The following is a 22,973-nucleotide window of genomic DNA, read 5'->3' on the forward strand; positions in this document are numbered from 1 at the left end:
TGAGGGATTCAGTGAAATAAGCCAGGGCACTCTCACAGCCGTGCCTGGAGCGTGGTTAGTGCTTTCCGGCACTTTCTAGCATGTGGGGTGAAGGTGGCAGCAGCGGGAGTGGGGAGGAGCAGACTCCAGAGCTGTGGGCACACAGGAGGGTTTCCGCCGTGGAGTGGCATGGTTGTGTGGTCTTTAAGAAAAGGTGGAGAGGGAGATCACGGATTGGGGTTGGGCTGCATTTGGGTTTCTTACCAGGCGATCCCGAACAGCTGTTGCTCAGAGCTCTGTGGGCAGCCACCTGGGGCGAAGGCTGCGCTGTCCTCGCCAGCCCCTCCAGCCCCTCGTGTGTGGCTTTAGGCTGCCAGCATGCACACCCTAAGTTGTCAGTCAGCAGACTTCCAGGGTTACACAGGCGGTTCGGGGCTGGCCGTGAAGACCTTGAATGCCAAGCCCAGCTCACAGCAGGCCTGGCCAGAGCCCAGCCCGTGGACACATGGAGCTGGGATTCCAGGGTCCGCATATGGCATGCCTGTCAGTCTTCAGCGCCAGCTGAGAACGCGCATCTCTCCTCCCACTGCGTGGAATCTGTGGCCTGCAGCCCAGGCCCTCCACCCCAGCCTCTGCAGCCTGCACTGACTCCACAACCCCCCAGCCCAGCCTGGAGCTGGGAATGGTTTGCACCTCACTGCTTATTCCTGCTCAAGGTAGGGTGCCCCTCTGGGTCAGCAGGGTGGGGCTACTGTCCCGGCAGGCCCTCTGAGCAGGACTTATGTTCAAGCTTCAGTCCTTTTGCAGAACTGCTGTGTGACCTTGGACAAGTTGCTGCCCCTCTCTGAGCATCTGTTTATTGGTCTGTAAAACCAGAGGATTGGGGTGGGTCAGGGATTACAAACTGCAGTCTTCAAGGGAGTCAACAACCCATTGAACTTGGGACTTATCCTGTTGTATAAATGAGAAAACTCAAAGCACAGAGAGGTTAAGAAACTTAGCCAAGGTCACACAGGTTATTAGTGGAGCTAGTACTCAGCCCAGTTTTATCTGACACCATAATATGTGTTTTCTCTACCACATCAAAGTGCCTGTCATAGTACTTACGTGTTTGCTGAGTGGGTGATCCATTCTCTCCATCAGCCAGGTTGGGGTGAACACTTCCTCATGTTCCCGCACCGTGGTAGACACTGGTGTCCAATACTGAATCTGCGGGTTGAGCTGGGAGAGCGCCGCCCCAGGTCCAGAGGTCCGAGCAGAGGTCACAGTCTCTAGTGCAGGGTTGCTAGGTAGGTGTAGCTCGTTCTTCATGCTGGAGGAGGCAGCCAGGGAAGACTGCCTGGTGGAGGAGGAAGGTGAGTGGGGGTCCTATACAGAGTGGAAGAGTAGGGTCTTCCTGAGGTCTCTGCAGTCAGGGCAGTCCAGCTGGGGAGGAAGATTCATTCAGCCACAGCTGGAAGCAGGAGCTGAGATAGCCCCTGAGGGCCTCGAACTCTGGGCCACAGAGTTTGGCCATGATCCTTCAGGAAGTGGGAAGCTAAAAGAGACTGTAGAGCAGTGGCAGCTCCTTTGTAAGAGCTAGGAGGGTTGGCCTCAGCCTGCACGCTGGGGCAAGGGTGAGGTGTGGTCAGTCTAAGACCCAGCTCACCCAGGAACTGTGGCAGCAGGAAGAGCAGGGTTGGGGGCTTGTCTACTGGCCGGACCTTCATGCTCCACCACGGCCTTCAGCAACCCAGGCACCTCTGCTGGGCCAGGCACTAGAGCTTTCTACCAAGAGGGAAAAGCCAGTCTTCTCAAATGCTGCAAGATAAAGCGACTGAGGGTGGAGCCAGGTGCCACCATCTGCACACCTCCCCTAACCCCATCTTCCATGGGCCTGATCTCAGCTCAGGAGCTTGGGGTGGCCATTGCTCAGTGATTCAGTGGGATCAGAGAGGCTCAGAGACCAGCCCAGGGACACACAGCATGCTCATGGTGGGGACAGAGGCTAGAGCAGGTAGGCAGCGTCTTTCCCAAGAGAGGTGGGTCTGGGTCTCCCTCTGGCTCTCCCAGAGTCATAGGGATGCCTCATGGATGGTGTGTGCTCGCTCTGGTAAGTGTGTGAGGCTGTAAAGACTTGCCTGGGTGTTACTTACTGAGGGCGCTTCTCCCTCCCGCTGATGTTTGCTCCCCTGGCTCTTTTTGAGCTCTGGAGTTTGTCTGTCTCTGTTTCATGAGCCACACACCCAGGCCACACATTGGGGTGGAGGACAGCCTTGCCCGTGCCCTGTGCTCTGAAGCCTCAATGACCTTGCAGCAAGTAATAGACACTGGGTGGGGCCATAAGGGTGGGATCCTTATTGGAATAAAAACAAACCCACAGCCTCTGTCTCATGTTGGGAGGAATGGTCTTTAGAAATCATTTCGCCCTCCCCACTCATGGCACAGATGAGGGAACTGAGGCCCAGAGAGAGGAGGGCATGCCCTAAGGTAACCAAGATGGTGTCCCATCAGGCTTTCAGCTGAGTGCACGGCCACCCTACACTGCTTAGTCTACAGGGGGAATGCAGAGGCTGGCAGGGGCAGGGACCAGCAGCAGCAGTGATAGGAGCCTTCTATCTGCAGAAAGGCAGGACTGACTCCAAGGGGCCAAGGAAGTTCTGGGGCCTGTGGAGAGCCACCCAGAACTGGGGCTGACAGCTGCGCGGGAGCCCACAGACCTGGCTCCATGGAGCCACATTTGCATTCTGCCTCCTGCTGTAAGAGGTTCGCCACTGTGAGCAAGGGCTTATCCTGTCATCAGTTCACCCAGAGAGCCCCAGTGAGGCCTGGATTTGCAGGCCTGATGGTCAGGGCCAGAGACAATGTCTCAGAATCGGACCCGGTGTGAGATTGACAAGGGGCAAGCGGGTGAGGAAGGAAAGTGGACTCAGGAAACCCAGGCTTGCCCTTTCCCTCATCAGCCCCCTCTGCCAAGGGCACAGTGGAGTGTCCAGCCAACTCACGGTCTGGGAGGCCGCTGACCACGGGCAGCATGGGCTAGGGGCTGTGAGGGCCTTAAGGGTCATGGAGAGCTTCCTGGAGGAGGTGAGTGCCAGCTGGGCCCCAAAGAATGACCAGACTGTGAACTGAACTGAAAGCATTTCACGCAAAGGGAACAGCTGGGCCAAGACCCTGCGGCAGGCACACTGCGGGCAGATAATGGGGGCTTTGTGGAGGCTGGGCCTGCAGTGAAAGAATGAGGCTGGACATGCACTGGGGGTGGAGACGGCAGAAGGAGGAAGGTTATATTTTGCTTCTAACTTGCTAAGTGCCCCTGAGTAGATCACTGCCCCACTTGTGTGTCTCAGTTTCCTTTGCATCTCCTCTGAGCTTCAGGCACCTGGGGGCCACGGCAGGGAAGTGCCTCAGTGGAAGAGTCTGCTTCTGGAGGGTGTGAGCTGGTGCTGGGGAATCTGAGAGAAGGATGGGCTTCCTCACCTGACTCAGGAGGCTGCTGCTAGACCTGGGGCTTCTTCTCCCCCGTGATTTCGGGGGTTTGCCAGGCTGGACCAGCCTGGGAGGATGAGGGATTAGGTCCCTGGGGCAGCCCCCACTACGGACTGAGGATCTGGCTCCCAGGGTAAAATAGGAGATGTGCCTCCCCTCTCTTTTCTGTGACCAACTCCCTCCTTCCGCCTCCATCCCTCCTGCTGGGGATGGGGAGGGGACAGTATTCCTTCCCAAGGCTGCACAGGCTGAGACCCTGATGCAGAGGAGATGCCATGCCAGTGCCAGGCCTGCTGCCGGTGCTCTGGGTGCCTGGTGCCCTCTCTGGGTGCGGTCCCTCCCTGTAGCCCTGGGCTCGGCCCGGTCTGTGTTTGCAGAGCCTCCACTGACCTCAGCGGCCTCTCTCTCATGCCTCTCCTATCAGCAGAGCGCCAGCCACAGGCTCCTTGGACTCCAAGTCCCAGGGATTGTGCAAATCCCCCAGCAGTTTGCACAGCGGCCAGCTCAGGCCCCTTCAGCTCGGGCTGGCCCAGGTTCCCGCTTGGGAAGTCTATTCTTTTCTGGAATAATAAAGCAGCCACCCCACAGCAAGGGGTGGCAAGCTTCATTTATCTTCACAACCCCTGACTCATGTCACCCTCATAGTATCAGGTGGGCTTGGAGGCGGGGTGGTTTCCAGAGAGGGAACCAGAGTCAGAGAAGAGAAGGCATGAGACTTGGCCAGGGTCACACGGCCCAATCAGGACTCCAGCCAGGCCCCTGGTCAGCCTTTTTGGACCGAGCCAGGGTTTCCTGTTCAGGGCCAGGAGGCAGGTTGAGTCGGGAGCAGGCCCTTAGCAGGAGCTACTGGGGGCCAGCAGGAGAGGCCACCAGTCTCTGTCTTCCCTCTTTGGCTCCAGCTGCTTTAATTGGATGGGGCTGCCAGTGGCGCTGACATTTACCTGGTGGGAAGGAGGGCCTCCTCCCTCTTGAATTGACATGCTAAAAATAACCGGCCCAGCTTCCCAGGGCCCCTGCTCAGCCAGCACCCGCCTGCCCCGTCAGCGACCTTTTTCCTGGGTGCTGGAAGCTAATTGCTTTGCAAGCCTGTGGTTCCTTGCACTGAGAACTTCCTAGGGATTGGGGCAGGAGGCATTGTATGCTCGGCTTCTGAGTCTGAAGAGGGGTCTCTGCAAGCCTCCCTCCTCTCCAGGGAGCAAGGTGGTGGGCTCCTACCTCGACCTTGGTCTCTGTCCCCTCTTCTCCCTGGGTTCAGTACCTGTCCAGGTTGGCTGCCCCACCCCTGGGTACTTGAGCTGCCAGACTTTCCCGTGCGCTCTAAGAGAGGGGGGCTCTGCCCCTCCTTGGAGTTTTTAGTGCTCACCTCTCCCTGCACCATACCTGACCCAGACATATGCGGTGTGGCCCCCTGCCCTCATGCTGGTGTTCATCCTGTCACAGCAGCCACCAAGAGGAGCCCAGGCTTTGGAGCTGGACACGTTTAGATCCAGCTGTGCAACCATAACACATTTCCAAGCCTCTGTTCTCATCGCGGAAATGGGCGTGAATCTGACCTTGCAGTGTTGCAGAATGAATCGCAGTGGGCAGAACATGCCTGATCAGGAGCTGAGCCCCTGGGGCTAGGAGGAGGCCTGTGCACATTGTGCGGTGTTCCTTTCTTTTGCTGTGTAAATAGACCCTGGAACCCAACTAAATTAGATTGATTGGACGAGAAGGGGAAGGTCTTGAAGACCCGGGCTGAGGATTAGGGACTCAACCTCCCTGAAAACAGGGATGCTTGCTTATCCCAAGGACACCTCCAGAGTGGCCTGCGGTGTTTGTCCAGTTCTTGCCCTGGGTCAGTGTGACCAGAACCATGTTGACATTGGCCAACATCTCTCAGGCTTTGGGGTCATTCCAGTGGAAAAAGAAGTGGTTTTCAGCACTCTGTGCCTGGCAAGTGTGAGAGCATGGGCAGTGCTTAGCCCGTCTACACCTCAGTGTCCTTGTCTAAAAATGGGGATGATAATACTTCCTTCCCTGTAAGTATTGTAAGGATTAGATTAGCAGCATATGCACAGCACTTAGAGAGTCTGGTGCAAGGTAAGCACTTGGTATGTGTTAGCTGGTACTCCTAGTAGTAAGAATAGTCTAGCAGTTGGGAGTAATAACAGCGGCCACCTGCCGTTTGTTTAATGAGTTTTATCAGATGCTGTGCGGATGCTAAGCACTTTACATACATTATTTAATGTCACTCTCCCCGACCTCCCAGCAACCATATGCAAGGAACGGTTATGAGCTCTATGTTCCAGATGAGGAAACCGAGACACAGAGAGTGGTGGTTGAAATGAAAACCAGAGTTCAGCATCAGCCCCACCAGGGTGGCCACTGTCCAGTTGGCCTGGGACCATTCGATTTTAGCATGGAAAGTTCTGTGTCCCAGAAACCTATCACTTGTGGGCAAATCAGGATGGTTGACCACACAAGGCCTGCCTGAGTCCACTGGCTCCACTCCGAAACCCACGGGATCCTCTCCTTGGCTCAGGGGCTTGCTGGTGCAGTCGGCCCCTTCCCACCCCCATAGACCCCCTCCCCCAGCCAGATTGTGCCTGCCCATCCCCCAAGGCCTGGCTCCAGTCTCCTCTGCAGCTTCCTCTCTTCCCTCCCCTCTGCCAGCAGGAGCAGCATGACTCACACCTGGTGGGCTCTTTGCTCAAGGCTGTGACTGCAGTTGTCTGGTGGACTCTGAGCTGCCCCTCACCAGGCCTCAGTCTCCCCATTTGCACTGAGGGCTTTTTCGGCTTTGTTCCCAGCTTTCTGGAGATGTTCAGGAAACCTCTTCCTTCAAAGAGGAAGAACAGAGCAAGCCCCTGCCCCCAGCCCTGGCCTGGGCATTTGGGAGGGATTGCACTGGCCCTTCCGGTGCATTGATGGAGTGCACTGCTGACAAAGGAGAAAGGTCAGCAGGGGGACAGAGCGGAGTTGGTGGCAGCCTGCTGGCCTACAGTGCCCTCCCCGAAGTCAGGGCTTCCTGGGGGAGGGGCACAGTTCTCCCAGGGCTCCTGACTCAATTCATATTGATGCAGATGGCTGCTGGTTCAGCGAAGCTGGGCATCCAAGCCCTCACTGCGGGAAGACGCCCGGACTATCCTTGATACCTCACTTTCCCCGACCCCCACATCCAACAGTCAATTCGGCCCCCTTAACCATCTCTGGATCTGTGACCCCCCTCACCATCCCACCCCTGCTGATGACCATCGATCTACCTCTGAATACCTGAGCCCTTCCCAGCCCTCCACTTCCCTCCCTGGCTTCCCCATCACCATGCATAAAGTCAGAATTTTCAGGCTGATATTAAGGCCCTTCCTGAGCTCAGTGAGGCTGCCCAGAGCTGCCCAGGCCTTCCCTGATATCAGCCTGCTTGTGCCCTCCACCCTCAGACCCCAAGGTCACATGGAGGGTCTGGGGACACCCCGAGTACCAGGCCCAGCTCCTTCCAGTCAACACTCCAACCCTACCCAGTATGCAGGGCTGAGCCCACAGCAGAGCTGCAGCTGGGTGCCACATGGGTGCCGTGCCCCCTCTGTGCCCTTCTCAGACTCCCCCTTGAGCTGCTGCCATGCAGTTGCCCAGTGCATCTCATGCCTCAGCTCCCAGTGGGCAGCCGTTGTCTGTCTCCTCAGTTCACATGCAGGCCAAGGCCCAATGATGGCGGGAAAGTGCCACAGTTGGCGCATAGGCACTGGGGCCATACATATGAGGGTCTGATTCCGGCTCCATCACTGATTCGCCGTGTGACCTTGGGCAGTCACTTCACCTCTTGGTGCTTTGATGGCATCATTTGTGAAATGTGGGTAACAATAGTCTGTCCTTCACAGGATGGTGAGATTCAATGAAGTGACACTTAGAAAGTGTTTGCAGGGTCCTGGAACATTTTAAGGATCAATAAAGTCAGCTCCCATCAGTCATCATCAGGCAGGTACCACACCTGTGAAATGAGCACCATCTTCCAAACGGGGCCCTCCCAGTTCTTAGAAGGGCCCTTGCATTTTTGCCCGGACTGTCCCCTCTTTGCCTTCCTCCTGCCCTAGCATCTCCCGACACCCCAGCCTGACATCTCCTGAGACCCCCAGGAAGCCGGCCTGCCCCAGCCTCACATTTTTGCCTCACCCACCCCATTGCCATGGAATGCCTTCAGGCTATGGCCAGAAGTTCTTCCCGTGTCCCCCACAGCCCTGCACAGGTGCTCAGACCACAGTGGATGCCTAATAAGAATTTGTTGAGTTGAACCAATATTCACTAAGCAAAGTCATCTCCAAGAACAATGCAGCAATGACCTGCCAGGCCTCTGGGCCCATCCACAGGCCACTGAGGACATACCTGAGACCAGTCCTGAGCTGCTTCATGCAGGGGGACAGCACATGCCCGCTCTGGCCTCCTTGGTCGCAGGGGCTTGGGGGACAGGTGGGGATGGCACTGGGGCTCAGCAGCCACACTGGAGGGTTTTTCAGGGGTTCACCTCCCTGTTCTCTGAGCTGTTGTGCCGTTTTTTTTTTTTTTTTTTTTGCCTCGGTCCCTTCCCAACCCCCACAGTTCTCTGTTAAATTGTGTTATTATATTTAAACAAATCAATTCCATTGCAGAGTTTTTCCTGTCCTAATGATGAGTTTGCAGCACAAATGCCATTGATTTCTCACAGCCCTGAAAACCAGTTGATGAATAGCACCAGGCTTGTCTTTGGAGAGGCACTTAGAGCAGCTCTGCACGGCCCCCTCTGCTTCTCCCCTGTGCTGTCCCCCTCATTCACGACCCCACCTCCACCCCACACCCCGCTGCCCCCTGAGTTGGGGCTGAAGTCGTGTGGTAAAGGGAGACCCGCCTTGCCGGTCAGGGCTGGAGTGTCATCGAAAGGGGCCTGGCCCCTGTGCAGGTGGAACAATCATAGTGCAGATTTGTATTGATTTTGGCCAAAGGCAGGAACACAACTTACAGAGCAGAGAAGTGGTGCGGTATGATCTTTGTCTTCCCTTACAAGTTCAGAGCGCGTTCCTGAGAGTGATGGCAGATAGCAGCTCAGGCACCATTTCTAGACCTTGCCGGGCTGCTGAAAGACCTTTGAGTACTGCTGTTTCAAAGGGAGGCTCCGGAGGTTTGAGCGCTGGGGAGTGCAAAACTTCCCTTTGTGAAATCCTTCAGAACCTGCAGTGTTCAAAGTCACGGTTAAACCACTACCCAGGGCTTTGACTTTCAGAACACTGCCACCTGCCCGGGCTTCTCTGAGCTTTCTAGTGACCCTGGGGCTTGGGTGGGCAGGTAATATTGTTCCCATTTAGAGGCCAGCAGACTGAGTCAGGGTAGTGGCTGGAGAGAGGGAAGGGCTTCTTGTCCACTCCAAGCCCTGAGCGCAGCAGCGGCTTCCACGTCTCCTCCTGCAAAGGTCCTACATGGCAGGGAAGCTACTCTGATCACCAGCCTTTTTGGCGGGGCTTTCTGTCTGTCTGAGCCCAGGTCCGCATGCAGGTCCACACTCAGCTGCTGCCTGCAGCATACCACACAAGCCTTTGTGTTGGGCTGGAGTGAGGCAGGAGGGAGCGGCGAGGACTGTGGCATTCTGGAGAGTGTCTGCCCCACCTAAATTCTTACAAGTTTAGACAACCCATGCTCATGAAAGTATACTACATGGGATAGGACTGGGGGCCGGATTTGCTGCCTCTTCCCTATTCGAATTGAAGACTTTGTTTTGGAGACTAGAATGTGTGACCCAGAATTGGGAATGGCTCTTCAAGGTCACAGCACAAATCAGTGGTGAGCTGGGCTTTGAGGCAGTGCCCTCTCCTCTCCCCCAGGCTTGGCGAGGCAGTGGGGTGGGGGCCGGGCCAGGGACTATGTTCTAGGGAAGAGGGCCCCCCACTCCGGACACCCAGGGTTGGCTCAGCATGCCCCCCTTCCCTTTACTCTCCCTTCCTCCCTCCCCTCCCACGCAGACAGACCTCCTGTCCCTGTAATCAGGTTAGCCTCCTGCTCCGATGAGCTGGACCAGCTGCCTCTTAATGGCCTGTCGACCTGGCCCCCTTGTGACTCTGGGGTGGGGGAGGGGAAGCTAAGAAAACTGTCAGTGGAAAGAGGCTGCCCACTCCTTTGGTTCAGACCTTTCCACAGCTTCTAGGATCAAGTCCAAACCCTTAGAATGAATGGCATCGAAGACCCTGCTTGCTTCTCCATCGCCCACCCCCGGTACACTCCTTTCCTGCAGTTACATCATGCTGTTTCCTACCTCCCTGCCTTTTCACATGCAGGTCTTTTGGCTACTTGCCAGCTTCTCAGAAAACTCCTGAGTACCCTTCAAAACCCAATTTGTGCCTCTTCCTCGGGACTGCCTCCTCTGGGCTCCTGCCTCTGTACTCTCACAGCATTGGGTGCTCTGTTGGTCTGGAACTTATTCCCATTGTGTTGAACTGCATTATTCCTGGATCTGGTTTCTCCGGAGCTCCGGGAGGAAAGGAAGAATATTCCCTTCACTCTGCACCTCAGGGGTACAGCACAGAGAAGCGCTCAGTGAAAGTATAGGGCCAACAAAAAAGAGAGAAGTAGGGACCAGGGAAGAGAAAGAGACAGACAAAAGTATAAAAACAGCCACTCCCAGCCCCTCGCACTGCCCTAGCCTGCTTCCTGCCGGGGGTCCGTTCCCAGCAAGGCATGCCTAGCCTGAAATAGACACATGGGGGCTGTGGTGGTGCATTTTCATAGCTCAACATTGAGCAGCCCCCTCCCCCTTATTCCTTAGGCACTGAAGCTCCCTCTCCCCCCAGTGCCTTGCTCTGCAGCCAAGACCCCTCCTCCAGCAGTGCCCAGACCTCGCCCCTCTGTTCCTGTTAACTTTGTTTTATAAATAAATCATATAAATAGGCTCCTCTGATTCCTCAGAGCATGCAGTGTTTAAGGACTGGGGCACTGCCGCAGGCATAATTGTGCTACCGAATCCATCAGCTGCCTAATTACCATTCATTTTGCATTTATTTCTGCTAATTAAAAAGAGAGAAACTCCTAACAACTTTTACGTAAATACTATATTTGTTCTATGTAAAGATGGGATGCTAATTTGCTGGTGATTAGCTGATTATCAGATTTTATAGCTGTCATACAGGATGGCCCTATCTCTCATATGCACCCCGGACACCACTTGAGGCCCCTGATTAGGTATGGGAGGAAGGGATCAGGGGAGGCTCACCTGGGGGTTTTGAGGGCCTGTCTGGAGCCCAGGAGCACGAGATGCCACTGGGGCTTGGGGTGGGGGTGGGGAGAGGTGCTGCAGTCTGATTGGTGGAGCTGGGAGGAACCTCTGGCTCACCCACTGCTTTTGTACAGATGGAGAAACTGAGGCCCACAGAGGCCTACCACCTTCCAGCAAAACAGTGACCAGGGACAGAGTCAGACTGCTATACTAGACTGGACTGCAGTGCCCATCCCAGGAGGAATTTGCAGGGAGGTAGCTTTATCTGCTGCTGAAGAACTATGAGGGCCAAACTCCAGCCCATGCTGAAGAAAGGGGCACTTAGCCCGTGGCCCAGACCAAACCCTCTGTGTGCCCTTATGAAAACCTCCGCTCCCTTCTACTTCCCTGGGCAGCCCTGGGCTCTGCTGCACGGCACCCTGACCTCACTGAGCAAGGCATTCTCCCAGCCTAGACTGGGACTTCGCCGGGACTGGCCTGTGCTCAGGTCAGGCCTTGCACGCTGTGGGCTATGTGAGGACACATGTGAGGATCTGAATTTCAAATTTTAACATTAGGTATGTACGTTCATGTAACTTAGGAAAAAAAATATAATTAATACATCAAACCCATGATTTCACAGATCGTATTGCTTTCGGTGAGGTTAAGTCAAAAGAAAGTAATTGGTTTAAAGTGATTTAAATAATTAAATACTTTTTTTTTTTTTTTTTTTTTGAGGCCTGAGTTTCATTCTCCTTGCCCAGGCTGGAGTTCAATAGAGCAATCTCAGTTCGCTCCAACCACTGCCTCCCGGGTTCAAGCAATTCTCCTGCCCTTAGCCTCCCAAGTAGCTGAGGTTACAGGCATGTACCACCATGTCCATCTAATTTTGTAGTTTTGGTAGAAACATGGTTTCACTATGTTGGTTAGGCTGGTCCCGAACTCCTGACCTCAGGTGATCCTCAGCCTCCCAAAGTGCTGGGATTACAGGCATGAGCCACCACGCCTGACCAATACATTTTTAAATACATAAAGAATTAAGATGGAAGATGGACATGGCTTACGGTACCTAATAACTGAAGGTGGGTTATTTGATATCTTGAGAAGGGTCTGAGAAGACCGGTCAGCAGACCAGGCAGATGAGGTCAGGGTCAGCAGTGACCTGGGGCAGGGTGGGCCAGGTGTGCAGCCACTACTGCCCCATCCCATGACTGGGCAGACGGTGTCCCTAGCTTGTGCCCTTCCCTCCCCAGGCCCACAGTTGGTCAGAATCAGCCCACAGGAGAGCAGTCATTTGCCCTCCCAGAGGTAGTTTCACTGGGACTCTGTTTCAAGGAAGCCAGGAGGTTGGTGACACTACCCCATGTCCCACCAAGCCAACAGGTGCGAGTGTGTCACTTCACGTGGACACCCGACGCCCCTGTTTCCCTGGTGTTGATAGGTAAGACACTGAGTGCCCCCCTGCTCTCTTTCTTCCTGGCCAATCTGAAGATGGCCAGTTCTTGAGTTAAAGGGAGAACAGCTTTGACAAGGCCCGGTGTTGTCTGGGTGGCCAGGCAGCTAAGGGTCAGGGTCAGCATGGCCCAGTGGATATCCCCGAGGCTTTGGGGTCCAAGGGCCAGGGTTCCAGGCCTGACTGCTGCTTCCTGGAGCCTGAGAGCCATGTGCAAAGTGTCCCTCAGGGGAAGACTCAGCACAGCCGGCAGTGAGCCTCATTTCAGGGGCCCCCTCGGCCACCCACCCACCCGCCGCCACTGTGTCTGTGCTGCCAGAGATCTCCGGCTCATCAGCCCCTTTATCGCCCTGTACACAATCAGGGGAAGCCTGGAAGGCCGCTGAGGCTGTGGGCAGATGGAAAACAAAGAGAGAAAACAAAGGCACTGCTCCTAGGGGGCTAAAAGGCACCTGCCTCCTCCCCCAGGCCTGGCCTTGGCCACCCCAGCCCTCCAGGATCTGCCCCACCCCTCCAGAAAGATAGCCTCAGAACTCACATAGGGCCACCACTCTCTGGGGACCCTCAGGAAGTCACTCCTCTCCAGGCCACCTTTCCTTATCCGTAAAATGAGAGAGTTGGACCATAGGCTGTGTGACCTTTGGCAGACCTCCCCCCTCCTTCCAGGGTCTCCTTGGGAGGGCTCAGCCCATCTCTAGGAACCCCCAGCCTGTCTGGGGAAGTCAGGATGGTGCCCACTTCTGCCTGTGAGGAGGACCCCAGCCCTGCCCTGTGTGGGGTGAGGTAAGCAGGAGGCCCCTGTTTCCTGCCGAGATCTTGGGGCTTGCTGGGTGCCCAGTGCGTCTGTGTGGAATGAATGAATTGTTTCATCAGAAGGGGGCTTACTCAGTGTCAGCCCTGGGTGACTGCTGCTGTAGAAGTGTCTCGGGGAAGGAAACCCTTCTGGCTTCTCGAGGGAGGTGGATAGAAGTGGTGAAGGGCGGGTAGTGGCATCCATGTCAGGCTGTCTGGGTTCACATCTTGGTTGTGTGACCTTTGATTGGTTTCTTAACCTCTCTGTTGCCTCATCTGTTAAAAATGGGTACAGTACCTACCTCATAGGTTGTGGTAAGATTAGATGGATTAATTTACATAAAGTACTTAGAATAGTACAGCTAAAGATTAAATATCACTATCCATTTCATCACTCTTATGATGATTAGCGGGAGGCTTATAGGGAAGCCCGTGAAGATTAGGCGTCCTGGTGTCTCCTGTGCACAGCCCTGGTGAAGGCTGGGAGTTGCGGGGAGCTATAGAGTGTTCTAGGTAGGAGGGACAGCAGTTTGCAAACAGGAACATTTCTATATAGGCATTTCTGGTAAACTGTTAAACAGGGGCCTCATGAGAAAGGGGCATGGATTTCTAAGGCCCTAGGAATTTATTGTGATTTCTTTTCTGATTCTAAATATATATTTGTAATTTGAAATAATTTTTAAAACAGGGCCTCTAAAATTGCATAAGCCTCAGGCCCTGCAGCCTGAGCCACTCGTGATAGTTTCTGTTACTGTGATTGGATTTCTGTGGCCCAGCCCTATGCTGCCCACTTCAGTGGCCCTGGCTGGATGGTCCAGCGTTGGGGTCCCAGGGACCTGTCTTCTCACCCCGTGGACAGTGGTGTCAGGTGCAGGCTGGCTTCAGAGCTGTGGTCTACACTTCACACCCCAGGTGGAGGGAGCCCTGAGGGGGCAGACAGGGAAAATGGGACCCTAAGGGAAGGTCCCTGAAGGAGTCTTCCCTGCATGTGCAGGACACAGAGCCCTGTGCCCAGAGGCCTGGTGGCCAGCCCTGCTGCCCCCACTCACTGCTGGCCAGGTGTGGCCGGCAGGGCCCCGTCCCTTCCCGCTCCCTCTCCATGTGTGCCCTGGTGGGCAGGGGCGGGTGGGACTGTGGGAAGCAAGCTGGTGACTTGAAACAGTCACCCCTGTAGCAGTCATTGGGTGGCTGGTTGTGCGCCAAACTTCAGGTTCCTGCCTGGTGCAGGTCCAGAATGGCCCTTGCCCTCTGGGAGCTCTCCCGATAGCTGGAACCACAAGATTTGCACCTGGAGGGGTAAGGAAGGGGTGAGCAGGGGAAGGCTGTACTAGACCCGTCTCTCTGGGAGAGGAGGCAGGAGAGCCCAGAGGTCATAAGGGCTGGACACTGGGGGAGGGCCTCCAAGAGGACGGGCCCTCGGCTGGGGGGCCCAGGGTGGGCACTGTGGGCCCTGGCGCCTCCGCCTGCAGCAGGCCTCTCAGCCTGGGCTCTGACAGGGACATTTATAACTCACAGCTGTGCGGTCCTGGGCCCAACTGACTGTGGTAAACCGATCTGGCTTCAGGAAGTCCCGTCCCGAGGCCACTCCCCATCCCGACCCCCACACTCTCCTTCACCTCCTGACACCCACATCCTGTTCTCAGCGGGAGGGGCAGGCGGCGGGCACTGGGCCAGGGGCCCAGCTAGGGTCTCCAACTTGTGGGCAGAGTGGGGGAGGATGGGGAGCAGCAGTGAGGCCCCAGCGCTGTGGGGTGTCCGCCATCACCAGCCTCCTCTCAAGGGGAGGCCGAGGCCCAGAGCTAGTGCAGAGCCCCCAGGAGCCCACAGGGTCAGAGAGCCAAGAGCACAGGCTGTCGGGCTCAGGGGCATGTTCTGTGCTTCCAGATCTACCTAGAGAGGGGAGAATTTGCCTTCTGGCCCCTGTGATCCCACTCTAGCCAAGGGGAGCCTGATGGGAGGGGCAGAGTGAACCAGAGGCCTCAGAGAATGCTGGGAAAAGATGCCATTTTGGGCCCTGGGCCTTGGCCTGGCCTGCTGCCTACCTTTGGGACACCCCATTCCTGAGATGCCTCGTGCCCATCCACCTAGATCCTCCCAGCCTAGTTCAATGGTCTCGCCCAGTGCTGGAAAGAGAGACGGTACTAAAGACTAGAGCATACACGGCTCTGACTTCTTACTGCCCTTGGCCTGATACGCTGACCAGTTCTTGGGCCCCGCCAGTCAGCCTTCTCCTTCTGCACAACGTGAGGGTTGATGGACAGGAGGGAGTTTACCAGAGCTTGGTCCATGTAATTCTGGTAGTCTACGGCAAGATTCTAGAATTAGATAGTACCAAAAAGAACATATATTTTTGTTTTATTAGTTACAATTTATTAGTGTATCAGAAATATATAACTAGCCTATCAAATTGATTATTTCCAGAGCATGATTGCTTTGGACAAGGCCAGATTTATTGGAGCTTAAAAAAAAAAGTGAGTGGAAGGTAAACATGAATTAAGTCATCACACAGGTAGAGCTCAGCTCAGATCAAGAGTCCCGAAGAGCATGGGGGAACAACAGGTGAAGTTCGAGGCGCACAATCCAGATCATCACCAGGGCTTTTTGCTGCTTTAAACTCTGCATCTGGGCCTCCTCTCCCAGTTAGAAGCAAAACAGCCAGCCCTGAACCTCGTAGGAGGGGCGAGGGAGTGAGCTGGGTTTCCCGAGGAGGTGCGTACACACATAAAATGGCTCCAAGTGTTGGTCAGGGATCTGGTGAGCAATTCATAATGAGAAAAGAATTCAGGCAGGGGTCACAGAGTGGCTTTGGAAGTGGCTGCCGGCCGGCCGTGTGAGATAATTCCCCGAAGCCAGGCACGCTGCAGAGAGGCCACGGCAAGGGCTTCATGCACCCGGCTAAAAATACCCCCGACAGCTTCTCCCTGTCACCCCGCCTGGGGGCCGCACAGGAAAGTGATGGCATTCTGCTTTTCTTACCAAGAAGAGAGAGACAACAACACAAAGTCCCCAGCCCAGGAAGAAACAAAACTTGTATTTATCTGTTTTTTAAAATCCCACTAGGAGGAATCGGCTGGCTGGCTGGAGTGCGGCTGGGCGGGGCAGACACGGCCAACTCTGATAAATCAGGCATCCCCGGGTGTGTTGAAGTGACCCAAGAGGCCGCTGAGATTAGCTCGGTGGCAGGGACGGAGGTGGGAGGGGAGGGGATGGCTGTCTGCACACCGGGCTGCCCTCACACACGTTCCATCTCTCTTCTGTGTACCCAGGAGGAAGAGGAGGAGGTCCGTTGGCATCAGACCAATGCTGCAAGGGGTGTGAGGAGAGGAGCCGCTGTTTCTCACTGAGCTGCCAGACCCCAAAAGGTAACACCAGCCCCTGATGCCCAAGCCTTACCATCACCTTTGCCTAAGCATAGACAGGGCAAGCCCAGGCAGCCAGAAGTACTGTGCGCCGGAACAGGGCAGCGGGTTTGCAGCCGCTTCTCCCAGCCTTTCCTGGTCCTGGCTGCAGAGCCTCTCTGTAACTCCTTGTGGGGCGCTCATTCTGCCAGAAAAGGCTCCTGGGTGTCAGTCTGCCTCTCTCCAAAATGCAGCACTGGGCCCAGGTCGTAGACTTACCCCAGTTCTCCAGAAGTCTGTGAGCCACTTGTGTCTGATTCAGTTGCACCATCTTAGCACCCTGGCTCCATTGGAACTCTAGGGCTGCAGCCAGGGGTCCCAGTCCTTGTGGATGCAGGATTCTGAGACTACGAGGTCCACAGTGCCAGGCGGGGCTTAAGAAGAGAGGATTTTCCAAGGCAGAGCTAGCTGGAGACGTGCTTTGCTGGGGATGTGGCTGTCCCCTTGGTGGCAGCATTCAAAATTCCAAAGTTCTCCCTGGCAGCTCTGGGCAAGAATTATGATCCGCATTTTCAGCCCATAAGAAGGCGGCACAGGGAAGTTAATGGTGCCTGCCAGGGATCACACAGTGAGCTCTGGCCACGCCGTGGCAGCTTGGCTTTCTCCTAGTTGCCATACCAGCTTCTGTGCTTTTCCTTTGACCTTCTGCTGCACTCACCCTCTCAAGAGAGGTTCTGCTTTTGAGGCCAAGCAACCACTCGTCTGTATAGTGTGCCTCTGCGACCCATTCATCCATTCACTTACCTGTCCATCGCTCCATCCATCCCTCTTTCTTTTTGTCCATCCACACTCATCCACCCATTCATCCCTCCACCGCTCGTCCATCCTTCCATCCACCCACTTACTCACCCATTCCCCCATCCACTCAGCTGTTCCTCCCCCACCCATTTACTCTTTAGTTCACTCATCAAACATTCACCGACTGTCACACCAGGCCAGGCCCGCATTAAGGGCTGGGTTTTTGTTTTTTTGAGGCAGGGTTTCATTCTGTCACCCAGGTTGGCAGTGACACGAATAGGATTCACTGCAGCCTCGACCTCCCAGGCTCAAGCGATTCTCCCATCTCAGCCTCCCATGTAGCTGGGACTACAGGCATGTGCCGCTGCATCCAGCTGATTTTTAAATTTTTGTGGAGATGGAGGTCTCACTTTGTTGCCCAGGGGTGGGTTTTTGGCTGATTCCGCAGGCAGACCCTCAGGAGGATGAGGTGGCATTGCTCATGCATTCATTCCCCAGGTGTTTACCGAGAAAATCTGTCAGGATCTCTTGAAGTTTCAGAGATATCACAGAGAATAAAGCAGACAGAACTCCCTGATCTCGTGGCGTCTGTGCTCTCATGAGGAGGCGTGGAGAATAAATACCTAAAAAGTGAATGTCTAAATGTATAATAGATCAGGTGATGCTAAGTTTGAAGAAGAGAAATTAAACCAGGTAAGAGCACAGAGGCTGCAGTGTAAAGTAAGGTATTCTTTGACAGGTCAAGGAAAGCTTTTTTTTTTTTTTTTCCTTTTGAGACAGGGTCTCACTCTGTCACTATAGCTTCAACCTTCCAGGCTGAAGTGATTCTCCCGCCTCAGCCTCCTGAGTAGCTGGGACTGCAGGCACACACCACCATGTGTGGCTAATTTGAGTATTTTTAGTAGAGATGGGATTTCGCCATGTTGCCCAGGCTGGTCAGGAACTCCTGGACTCAAGTGATCTACCAGCCTCAGCCTCCCAAAGTGCTGGGATTACAGGTATGAGCCACTCTGCCTGGCCCAAGGAAGGCTTCTGTTAAGGTGGCCTTTTAACAGAGACCTGAGTGCAGCCAGGGAGTGTGCAGGGGTGCCCGTGACCTGTTGAAGGAAATGCAGGTAATCCAGTATGGCTGGGGGGATGTCAGGGTTGGAGGCGAAGTCGGTGAGATCATGGAGGACCCACTCCTGTAGGCGGACAAGCGTGGAGCAGAGAGATAGCTGGGAAGCTGCTGCCCACATCCAGGTAGAGGTGATGGGAGCGGGGATGAAGGGGTAGTGGAGGAAGCCATTGAAGGCTGAATATATTTCAGAGACCCAGAAGGCAGGCTCGCTGGTGGATTAGAGGTGGAGGATTTTAAAAGACAGGACAGTGAAGGAAGGCCCTTGGGTGTGGGACAGGAGCCAGTGGTAGAAGGGAGGTGCTCAGCCAGGGACAGTGGCTGGGGAGGGTTGCGTGAAGCTGAGGAGTTCTGTGTCAGACACATTGAGTTTGAGATGCCTTTGAGACGTTCGAGTGGAAAGATTGAGTGGGCAGCTGGATATATGGGTCTGGAAGGCAGAGAGAGGTCCTGGACCAGAGGTATAAATTTGGGAGTTGTCGTGGATTGATGGTGTTGCAAGTCGTGGGGCGGATGAGATCACTCCAGAGCGTGCGGTGCCTGAGAGGGTCAGGAGCCTGAGTGTGAGTCACAGGGCACTCAGCCCTTTGGGGAGTGATGGTAGGGAAGGGGTCTGCAGAGCAGCTGGAGAAGGTGCAGCCAGGGAAGGGAACAGAAAGCAGACCCTGAATGGACAAGCAAGACTGTGCTGGGCAGTGCATGGAAGGGACTCTGTATGCTGCAGAGGGAATAGGCTACACAAAGGCTCAGAGGCCTCAGTAAACCAGGCATATTTGGCTAGGGCTGATGGAGAGGGAGGAGGGACCACACTGCCTTCCTGCCCACACTTAGCCACACAGGGGCTAGGGGCTGTGGGTGAGTGCATGCCCAGGCCCTCCCTGTCACCCTGGCTGAGCCTCTTGCCCTGTCCGTTCATTTCTGCACTTTCTTCAGCTAGCACTGTGGACCTCCCTCCTCCTCTCCAGGGCTCCTCCCCCTTGACTGGGGCACTTGCCCGAAAACACAGGGCTCCAGGTGGCAGCTCCCGTGCTGCCCACAGCAGGAGAGGCACCCAGCAGATCCCACCGGTGTGGATCCTTTATCCTAAAAGAGGAGAACCTTCCCAGGTCGTAAGTGTCAGAGCTCCTGCTCCGGCTGGGGGAGCTCTCTCCTTTGGTGGGGATTGTGTACTGCCTGTCAGTGTTGCTTCACTTCATGCTTTCTCCGTCTCTGTCTGTCTCTTTCTCAGCCTCTACCGATAACATCAGCAGTGCCCCGTCTAGGCCAGGTCCCAGGCTGGGTAGGATCCTGAGGAACAGGTGTGCTTTCGACCTTCCCAGAGTTCCCCACCACTCCATCTCTCCTTTAGCTCTCCAGGAGCTCCTGGACATACCTTTTTGGTGCTTAGGAGCCTAAGCCTGACTTAGAATTCCAGCTTTGCCACCCACCAGCAGTATGTCTTGGGGCACTGCAGCTGCCCTGTGCTGCAGTTCACAGGAGAGTGCACCCCAAGACTCAGTGGAAACAGACCCAGGAGCTTCTGAGCTATGCTTCTGCTCTGGCTGAGGTTTGACCATGGGCCCATTCACCCCTCCTCCGCAGCAGAGGTGTGGGTCTTGTCAGTTGCTCATGCCCTTCAGTGTGCAGCTCTAGCCCCACCTTCTCCAGGAAGCCTCCCTTGACCACTCTGAGGTCAACCAGTGTTTGCTAAGTACCTGTGTTGTGTCAAATGCAGGGCTGGGGTCAGGGTGTGCAGAGATGACAGCGTAGGGGCCCTCCGCTGAGATGTGGCAGTCCAGGTGGGGTGATGGGGGGACAAGTAGAAAACTCACACCTTCCAGCAAACAGTGAGGACCGCAGGCACAGAGAGAACAGCCTTGGCTTGATCAGGAACGGCTGCATGCAGTATAGCTTCCCTGAACAAGGCCAGAGGCTGGGCAAGGTGTGATGGGGGCTGGGGGTGTGGGTGGAGAAGAGTGTGTCCAGGCAAAGGAGCCGCAGGAGCAAAGTCCAGCATGTCTGCAGCGTGAGCGCATCTGACATGACCGGGACGTGAGAGGAGGCTCAGGAGACTTCTCAAGACTGAGAATGGAATGGAGCCAGGCAGGGAGTTGTGGACCCCCCTTCCTCGGGCAGGAGTCAAGGGAGATGCCCCTCCGACTTTGCATCAGGGACTAGGGCAGCAGCAGCAGCTGCTCTGATGATGCATGGCTCCGTGGCAGGGTGGTGGCAGGAGGCTTCGGGTAATCTCATTAGTGTGCCCGGCGGAGGGGACGAGTAATCCCATGCCTTTAGACTCACTTTTCTTTAAGCCTGCCCCTACCCATTCTCCCCCTAAATCCTCGTACTGCTTTGGTGACATCAGGCGGAACTGGACTGGACTTATTGAACTGATGGGCAAAACGGCGTTAGAGAGGAAAATACTTGTATGATGCTATAGCGCGCAAGGGGCAGGGAGGATCTTGGAACTGTGTTGCACTCCAAAACCTGTGATCTTATAACCCTCTACCATCATAAACTGCCTCTCCATTGCCCTCATTTTGCAGGTGAGGAAACTGAGGCTCAGAGAAGGTAAGACATTTGCCCAGGGCCACATAGCAAGTCAAAGACAGAACTGGCACCAGAAGCTCACCTGGCCTGTTTGTGTTCCCACCCCACCCCACGAGCAGGCACAGGGATGCCCCCTGGTCCCTGCCCGCTTCCACCTGGAGCACCCACTATGCTTGGTCTTCCCGCAGTCTTTGGCACCAGCTCCTGTGGAAGGTACCAAGTTCCCCATCAGAAGGCTCCATTGTGCCTATTGTTTAAATATAGATTACTAATGAAATGCCTTTTCATTGCCTTCCCAGTGAATAGTTTCCGTGTAAAGTTAATTTGCAGTGTTATGTAAATTCTGTTTAACTTCAATCAAGTTTCTAATTATGTTTTTACCGCAGTAATTCCCATTTGATTTGTCATCTCCTGTTAGGTATTCAGTGTTCGGTGGGCGGGCTCGCTTTCCGTCTGCCTCTCGGTTTTCCAAGGCCCTCTCCCACCCTGACCTCCTGTCCGCCGTCTGCCTGTCTCTGTCGCTCCTGGCTGCTTCGTCCCTTTCTGCTTCTCGGTGGCTTATTTCCCACCTCCTCACCTTCCCTCCATCTATCCCCTGCCCTCCTCCTTCCTTCCTTCTCCCTCTTGCCCGCTGCACCTTCCCTCCCTTCTGTCTTCTCTGTCTCCTCTCCTCCCTTCTTGCTGCCCTCTTCCCCCTCCCCCTCTTTCGTATCTTCCTTCTCTCTATTCCTCTCTCTCATCCCTTGCCTCTCACTCTTCCTTCCTTTCTGGGTCTTTCTCCACCACCAGGTGTGTCTCCTGCCTCCTCTGCTCTCCTTTCCATCCTGAAGCCCTTCCTTTCTTGAGTTCCCATCTCCCTCCTCCTCCAAGCTGCCCTTCACCAAGCTGCACTCAGGGCTGAGCGCCCATGACAGACAGAGCCTGAGAGGTGTGCTGGGCCAGGGGCTGGGGCCACCAGAGGAGCCCTGAGGCGGTAAGGTGGGGGATTGGTGAAGAAGAGAGTCTAGAGTTGAGGTCTCCGGGTTCAAATCCCACCCCACCCTTGTTAACTGTGTCAGCTTCAGGTTAGTTCACATTTATTTCTGTGCTTCATCTGTAAAATGGGGTAATATTACCCTCCTCATAGAGTTATTGTGAGGATTCAGTGAGATAACGTACGTGAAGGGCTTTAGTGGAAGGAGGGGCTTGGCCAGAATTGGCCTTTTTTCTTTCTTTCTTTCTTTTTTCTTTGAGATGAAGTCTCATTCTGTCACCCAGGATGGAGTTCAGTGTCGCTGTCTCAGCTCACTGCCTCCCAAATTCAAGCGATTCTCCTACCTCAGCCTCCTGCGTAGCTGGGATTTTAGGCATCCACCATCAAGCCTGGCCAATTTTTTTTTTTTTTTTTTTTTTAGTAGAGATGGGGTTTCACCATGTTGGTCAGGCTGGTCTGGAACTTCTGACCTCATGATCTGCCGGCCTTGGCCTCCCAAAGTGCTGGAATTACAGGCGTGAGCCACCACACCAGCGATGGCCTTTTTAATTTCTTAAGAGACAGCGTCTTGCTTTGTCACCCAGGGTGGAGTGCAGTAGCTCACTGCAGCCTTGACCTCCCAGGCTCAGCTGACCTCCCACCTCAGCCTTCTGAATACCTGGGACTTCAGGTGCATACCACCATGCCTGGGTAACTTTTTACATTTTTATTAGAGACAAGGTCTCACTCTGTTGCCCAGGCTGGTCTCAAACTCCTAGGCTCAGGCAGTCCTCCCGCCCCAGCCTCTCCAAGAGCTGGGATTATAGGTGTGAGCCACCACACCCAGCCCAGGAATTAGCTTTGATTTGGGGACGCTGGGCCATGCATTTCATTTTTTTCGGCCTTCCTGAGATGCATCTGCATGGAGTTTCTGGCGTCCTGGGGGTCAGGCCTGAGTCCAGGGTAGGGTGGGAGCTGGCTGCAGACCCCCATAGAGCTGGCATTCCCCGCCCCCTGCTCCCCGCCTCTCAGCCTTCCTCCTCTAGACCTGGGTCTCAGCTCTGCCTGTAAAGAGATGTGCCCCCTTCTGTCTTAGCCCGTCTCAGGCTGTGAGGACAGGCCTGCCACCCTGGGACAGTAGCAGAGGCACAGATCCCCCGTGCTGGAAAAGTCCTCAAGACTCTGGCCCACACACTTTTCCCAAGCAACAGACCCAAGGCAGAGCTGCTCCTGCTGAGTTGGACTAGACACCCCTTCCCTACCCTCCCTCACCCCCTAGACGTCCTAAAGGCTCTACCATGGACTGCAGCTAAAAAACCGCTGGTCCAGGCGCAGTGCACTGGGAGCTCTGCCACTGA

The 22,973-nt window shown here is 55.0% G+C and overlaps 1 protein-coding gene across 9 annotated transcripts in view; it reads left to right on the forward strand.

The window, feature by feature from the left end:
* Positions 1-22,973, forward strand: part of ZMIZ1 (zinc finger MIZ-type containing 1) — a 243,388-nt gene that overhangs the window by 53,063 nt on the left and 167,352 nt on the right. For all 9 annotated transcript variants that reach the window (XM_032259200.1, XM_032259210.1, XM_032259205.1 and 6 more), the window contains exon 3: positions 16,148-16,243. The gene's annotated coding sequence lies outside the window, so the exon portion shown is untranslated. The remainder of the gene's footprint in view (positions 1-16,147; positions 16,244-22,973) is intronic.

This window comes from Sapajus apella, unplaced genomic scaffold (assembly GCF_009761245.1).
Source record: "Sapajus apella isolate SASKATOON/1434 unplaced genomic scaffold, GSC_monkey_1.0 scaffold107, whole genome shotgun sequence".
Classification (NCBI taxonomy): domain Eukaryota; kingdom Metazoa; phylum Chordata; class Mammalia; order Primates; family Cebidae; genus Sapajus; species Sapajus apella.